Source organism: Electrophorus electricus, chromosome 19 (genome assembly GCF_041902795.1).
Source record: "Electrophorus electricus isolate QZ-2024a chromosome 19, ASM4190279v1, whole genome shotgun sequence".
NCBI classification, from domain to species: Eukaryota; Metazoa; Chordata; class Actinopteri; order Gymnotiformes; family Gymnotidae; genus Electrophorus; species Electrophorus electricus.
The window spans coordinates 7,480,318-7,487,500 of NC_137515.1; the positions used below are offsets into that span (position 1 = coordinate 7,480,318).

Consider the following 7,183-nt stretch of genomic DNA (forward strand, 5'->3'; position numbering starts at 1 on the left):
TATAGGAACTGTAATCAGATTATGACGATTAATGCTAAATAAATCAATACGCGTGCAATCCTAGCGTTAATTTTGGCCGTTTTAAGACGTCAACAGCGTAACGAGCTACGAAGTGTTTTGGCAACTAAGATGCGGGCTGACGAGGTCGCGGCCCACACCTTAGAACAGCTTATGTATCACGATCCACAATGGCTGAAGTGCATACAGCATCGAGCTCCAGCCACCCGGAGCGACGGGTCTGAGTCCTAGTATAACGTAAGCCCACACTGGTTTTCCGCCAGTCGAGAGTTTAACACAGGTGCACGGACGGGAGTAGCGGTGACGGTTCCGCCGACTCCGAGTCCTCCAATTAGGGGAAGCGCATATTATCACGTGAACCCTGCCGTGGTCTAAAGACTTGAAGCAGTTTCTATAACAGGGAGAGAGAGGTAGAAACAATACTTGGAGGATATATCGGCAGGCGGAGATCGGAAGAATTTCGCTCCAGGTAATATATGTGTCATTGCACGTTTATCACTAAGGTGAGGAAATCGACTGGAACGGACGTCTAGGCTTGCTGATATTTGTTGCGATGAAGAAGCGGGTTTAGTCTCCGCTGGTCGGACATCGCCGTCGAGTCTGTTAGGTAGGGAATAGTAGCGCCTAGCCAAAGCACTCCAGCGGACACTGGGCTAGTGATAGCTCACCTGGAAATCCAGTCGTGTGTCGGACCGAACCCTTTCCTTTACGACCAAAGCGGGCAATCGACACGTTCATTACGGTCGACACGTTCATTTAACTTAGCTGTGGTATTTTGATTGGTCTCTCCCGAAAACATTCGCTTGTGTTACTGCAGGAACCGTAGGCTGCTTGGATAATTTATTAGGCAGTAGACTAGGTCTGGGAATTTTTTTTTTTTTTTTTTTAATGCGCCCGTCATTTGGAGACGGGTGTATGAATTCAGCTGAATTAAAAGCGTGCGCTCGGTAAACTTTCGGTTATTTCGATGTCATTTTGTTTCACTGTAAATACCAAGGCGGCATGGGCTCGAACTGTCGACGCATGGGCTGTAATTGAAGCTACGACAGTTCGCACTGCCACATCGGCTGGAGGAAGCGATCGTTTGCAAGTAGGTCGATGTCGAGTGATGCTGTAACGTCTCCGGCACATGTCGCCGCGCGCACTGTCAACTCAGGACAGCGGCGTCCTCTCCGCGCGAGGGAGGAACGCGAGCCCTTCCACGCGTGCGCACTTCTCATTCATCTAAGCGAGTCGGCTGGCAGCTCTCGGTCAATGTGAAAATTGTAAAAATGTAAAACATTTCAGACTTGAATCCGCATTGAAGATTAGGTTTCATTCCGAGGACTGGGCGCTGGGTGTGAAGCAGTGTCGCTACTTTTGGACAGAACTTCTTGACAGTAAGTAGGCTAAGATAGGTCATTCCGTCCACTTTATCGTGTTCTGGCCTCTGATTTACTTCATTTCAACTGTATTATTTCAAATAGTAGTTAAAACATTGAATTCGTAACCGTTAGTATTTCATTTAAATTACGAACAATATTTATGCCACTTTAGTTGCCATAGTTATAAAAAAACAACAACCTCGTTCTACAGTCCTCTAAACAAGCCCGTGGAATACCCCGTAGCTTCTGCTTTAACCAACCAACCAGCCTCAGGCTGCTCACTTAGTTTCGCTATTCGGGAATAACCTGAGAATGCGTCAAAAAAGGTCCTTCAAAATTCCGCGTCTTGGCCAATTTAGACTTAACTGCTGTGTTTTTTTAGTTTTCTTTGAGCTCTTAGCTACGCTGAGCTGTTGTGGCTCATTTCCCGGCAGGTGTCTGTCGCTAACTTCCGTAGTGTTACGTTTAAACTAGTGAAGGCTATCCGGTGAGATGGCTCAGTGCGGTCGGTAATTGCAACCCATTCACAGGGAAGGAGAAAATGGCTCTTTGCCAAGTACGCGATCATTTGACACAATTTGTTCCAGCATTTTATCACTCTGGCAATACGGAGCAGTATGCTACTCGTTGCTTGAAGCCTGAAGACTAGTAGCTGTATCGGGTTTAGGCTGTAGTTTTTTGTTTTTTTTTTTTGCTTCGGCTTCATTTGGCCTCGTTTCAGTGTTTTGTTGAAATATTTTGTTGTTGCCGGTGTTTGTCGTCAAACGATGTGTTTGTGGTTGGTGCATCTTCGGGACATAGATGAGTGGAGCAGTCATCACCAGAATAACAATCATTACTCTTAACAGACGTTTTAGGCAGTGAACAGACAGACTATTAGTGGCCAGTTACAGTTGGGGAAATAGGTAAATTATTTAAATTATCATTATATCTTTTTTCCAAAGGCTTTTTGCAATTTTAATTCTCATTTTCTTATTTAATGGTTATTAATGTTTGTGTACTTGTCTATTGCTGCGAACTCTGGATTGCAGAAGATGTCGAAATGGGAACAAAGGACAAACCTGTGAGGCAATTAACATTACTTCTGAGTTTAGTTTATCCTTGCCTGATCCATGCCCTGTTTGGTCATCTTTTCATATGCTTAGGAAATTGCCTTGTACGTTGAGTGGAAACAGCTCATGGGCATAGAGCTTGTCTCAGGTTGAAAGCTTGGAAGATTTTGCTGTTTGCAGAGCTCGGAGAGTTTCTCACTCAGCTCCAGACTTATTTTTCCTTTGTTTTCACACTGGTCTTGACTGTGCATAGCGGTATGGTATAAGTTTGTTTTTGCGTCTGGATTACCGTTAAGCATGTTTAAACACTTTAGAGAAATGCTTCCCATGAGAAAGTTCATTGATCTGTTTAAAAGGTGGTGAAGGTGCAGGCTTATATTAGTACTTTGCTATGAATTTCAAGTCAGTAGGGTCTGCACGTCGGGCAGAGTGTGCAGATCAAGACCGAGCTACACCATGAATGGGGTGGGAAACTGATCAAAGGGGAGAAGTCATGGGGATGTACATGTCTCCATGACTTGTGGGCATAAGGCAGCCGGTTTTGTCATCTGTCCGACAACAAAGTTCTTCCCCAATCTAACAACTGAACACCACACCTCTCCGTGTTGGAACAGTGTTGGAAGATTTTGACAGACCTCTGACTGTTGTTGAAATTTAGCACTTGACTCATTACCAAGGATTCTCTGTTTGGTGCAGAATTTCACTTTTGGGAAGATGTTGCCATGCCACACTTCTGGGAAAAGAGCGTAATAGAACCATGTGTATCTGCCATTATGTGTAAGTGTGCATAATGGACCCATGTGTATCTAGCTTTATGTAAAAAGTTCTCGGTATTCCTAGACACAAAAGCACAATCATGTACTCAGGCTTCAGGTCATTTGAAACGCATAGGCTAAATATGTAGGTTATGTAATTTGTAGCAGTTTAAATATAATTTCCAGTTACATTCCAATTACAAATCCATTTTGAACTAGGATTTCTAAATGTGCGCATACATTTGCTACATTATTTTTATTGCAGCTGATGGATTCTTCGCAAAGCAATTTTCTTGCTCTGAGAGAGGCTTAAGTGGGTGGAGGTGTATTTTTGGTGAACTGACAGCACAGACATTCATCTCAGCTGAGAGTTTGAAGAGGACTCTGCCCCGCAGCCCTGTAAGTCTCTGGGTCATGGTCTGTGCGGTTTCCCATCTTGCCCCGCTCTCTCCCAGCGCAGCGCAGGGGGGCTTGGGGGGGGGGGGGGGGGGGGGGCGCGTCTTAAGCTTGCCTCCTGGCTGCAGGCGCCACCATCTGGCCGCCCCCCCCCCAATCTGCTAGCACAGCCAGGGACGCTTCGCCACCAGACGCACTGTCTGCTGGTCACAGGACACAGGCAGGTCTTTGGATCCAGACAGAAACGTACACACGCTCAATTAACAGGCTCACTCTTTACTGTCTTCGTTGTTAGGATGTGGCAGTGTTTTTTTCCCCCCCTATTTATTTATTTATTTATTTATTTATTTATTTACTTATTTACTTATTTATTTATTTATTTGCAACGCACCTTTTATGGCTTAAGCGGGCCTCTCCCCACTGGGGCTCCCTCCCCCATGAGTCCAGACAGTGCAGGGATGGCTCTTCCAGCCAGGCCAAGCAGCACAGAGCAGTCAGGCAATTGCCCCTGGCCAGCTGGAGTTCACTCTGATGAGTTTGAGACTTGCGCTGAATGAGACCGTCAGCCCATGGAACACGCTGAGCGGAGACGGGTTGAGCAGCCGCAAAAATGTCGCCAAGCAGGCCAGCCAGCAACCATATGCTCACAAAGAAACCGTGTGTTACGTTTGTTCCAACTAAAATCAACACAGAGAATGTTAGTGGTACAGTAATAGAGCCAGGCTAAGTATAAAGAGGCCAGTTAAGTGAGTAAGAGGAACTGAGGAGTAACTGTGTTTGCACTGGGTCCTTTCACTATGGTAACAAGGCCAGCTTTGTCCATGAAAAGGGGAGTGATCTCAAGACCCCTCTGCGCCTAGTAGCCCGGCAACCGTGCTTGAGTTAAGGGAGGAAGGGAGGAAGTGGAGGCAGCAAGGGTTCAAGTGCACACTCAGCTATTAAGTTATGAGGACATGCATCACAGACTGCCTTCAGGAAGGTAGGGAAAACGTGCCCTGCGCTATGTCAACTGTGTGTGTGTGTGTTTGCGTGAAACAACTAACAGCGGAAACAGATCCTGAGATGAGACGCTGGCCCTAGATTGTGCACGGTACACGGATAGCCTTGTAAGGTATTAGAGAGCTGGAGGGACAGGCATAGCAGGTCACGGTGCTCTGCACGCGTACACCGACCCACCACCTGCAGAAGCAGCTGCATATCTAAACATCGAGATTAAATCCGCTCACTGTGTGCATGCAGAATGGCCAGGAGACACACGACTACAGAATGTCAGCATTGTAAACAAGCCAGTGTGCTCACAAAACACAGCAGCACCGTCCCGTGGCAGCAGACCCTATTGGAGGTGTCTGAAAGCAGAGTTAATTGGTGGCTTTAGCCCCTGCCACTGGGCTTCAGGTGTGCTGGTGTGCAGCTGCCCCTGGACGGGGCACTTATCGGGGGTTTTTAAAAACAGCATGAAAAAGCGGATGTTGCCGTTTTGAGAACGTGAGTCAGGGTGTGAGAGGGTTGTGGTTGACATCAGCATTGAAGGAATTCACCTTATTATGGAGATAGAGTTTGAATATGGCATTTCAGATCAAAGTGAGTTTAATCCGTATCAGCCTACTTGGACGGAATGGAACTGCTGGAGTGGGGATCTGCTGTCTTCCATTTTTTGGCAATGTTAGCATTCATAATGTTCATTAATAATTTTCCCATAATCCAAATGTTGCATGTTACTGGATAGGGATGGGGATTGGGGGGGGCGGGGGTTGTTAGTACAGTCGGCCTTCCTCTGCTGGGACTCCCAAAGCAGACTTTTTTGCAGTTGCTGTCTGTTCAGTGTCCTGTGTCGCTGTCTGAGGAGTATCCTGTCTAAATGCCTGGTACCTGTTTGTGTCCTAAAAGCAGTGCGCCTGCCCACAGCTCGGTGAGGTGGAGTGAATGTTCCTTTGGGGCTTTGCTTAAAGATGATGGATTTGTTTATGCAAAACCCTGTGCTAAACTGAGCTGTGCTTCTGGACTCATGCAGAGACTCCTCTTTAGATGTTTCTAATGCTACCTACAAGCCCCTGTAAAACGCACACTCTTGTGCAGAAATATCTTCATGAGGGGAATTTATTGACAGGCTGGGGGATTCAGTGGTGGTGTCAGTCCGCTGTTACTTGATGTTATCTGTGCAGTTCTCCTTATGACTGTTGCATGTTCATGGAATATAGTGTGTGTGGTGTCTTGTATTGATCTTATTTGAACAGTGTCATGTGTAGCAGTTAATCCCTGTTTACCTTCTATGTTGAAAAACTGTCTATAATTGTTGTTATGGATATTCCATTAAAGAGAGAGAGAGCCTCCCCATCAGTACATCATTTAATAAAGGCGTTTTCCAGCACTCCCCCGTCACTGGTCTGACTTTCTTCAGAGACTTGGAGGAGGGGGCACAAATAAGAGGAATTGGGGGTGCTCTGCTTGTCTCTAGCCCCCATGGAGGTTAACCAATTGGAGCAGCTCTGTACAACCACTGAAGGCGAGCATCGCTGAGGAGCGGAAAGGGCTGTCGACCTACATGTCGTAAACCCTTCTGCTCTCTCGCCTGCCAACGTCGGGGGTGGGGTGGGGGTGGTGGTGAGAATGCTTTAAGCAGGCCCTGGTGTCTGCCAACGGAATCTGTGTGCGAGAGAGAGAGACTATATATTAGTGTTAATAATAGTGTGACCCTTTGTGTACCAAGTAAGGTTTGAAACAGGAACCTTCTTATTACTAGTGCCTTAACCACTGAGCTACTCCTTTCCTGAGTTAGCTGTGCCTCCACCTGTAGTTAGGGCGAGATTTATCTGTGCCTCCACCTTAAGTCGACACAAACATAATTTGCATGGAAAGTGTCTGAAGGGGGTGGGGGGGGTCTTCAGAGAGGGCTTCTTGCAGACTAGAGCAGAGGAGAGCACTCTATGGTGGAGGCCAAGCCGTCTGTTCAGAAACACTTGCCCCTGTTTATTGTTGGCAAGATTTTGGTCAATGTTATCATTGTGTTTACAGTGCTGTTTTAATTCCAAAATGTTTTTCTTGTTGACCAAATTTGTAAATTTGAAGTTTTAAACAAGTGGCTTGAATATTTTAAAATGTTCACAAGCATGTGTACAAGCTTTATTCATTTAACATTTAACCATTTCTGCGTCGTCTTGTATTGTAGCTGATTTCAGGGGTGTGGTGTTCTATATTATGCCTCTCTAGATTAGCGTGACTAGAACTTCTCTCTCTCTCTCTCACACAGAAGCGCACACACACACACACACACACACACACACACACACACACATTTGGCAAGCTGTTCTGAGGTGACTGATGTGCTGTGGAGGTGTTTATATGCTTCAAAGCAGGGTTGTGCATTGCATAAAGTGTTTACACAAGTATCGATATTGGTCCATTTGACTGATGAATCTAAAAGAATTCAACATGGTCACAGATGACAATATTTCAGTGAGCTTTTTTGCTCACTTGAAACGATGTAGTAGCAATTATTTCCTGTCACTAATAAATCAAATTTAGTAGGTGTATTTTGTCCAAAGTGGTGAATCTGAACACTGGTTTTTAAAAAAGTTGTTTTGGTTACGGTGGGTGGAGG

General features: G+C 45.8%; 1 protein-coding gene across 16 annotated transcripts in view; it reads left to right on the forward strand.

Moving 5' to 3' along the window:
- The first annotated feature begins 205 nt into the window (after positions 1-205).
- Positions 206-7,183, forward strand: part of strbp (spermatid perinuclear RNA binding protein) — a 113,188-nt gene continuing 106,210 nt past the window's right edge. For 4 of the 16 annotated variants that reach the window (XR_014118736.1, XR_014118737.1, XM_081702822.1 and 1 more), the window contains exon 1: positions 208-487. The gene's annotated coding sequence lies outside the window, so the exon portion shown is untranslated. Of the gene's footprint in view, positions 522-1,033; positions 1,398-1,997; positions 2,288-7,183 lie in introns of those variants that run through there. The other 12 variants (XM_081702812.1, XM_081702813.1, XM_081702808.1 and 9 more) reach the window with 5 other exon arrangements.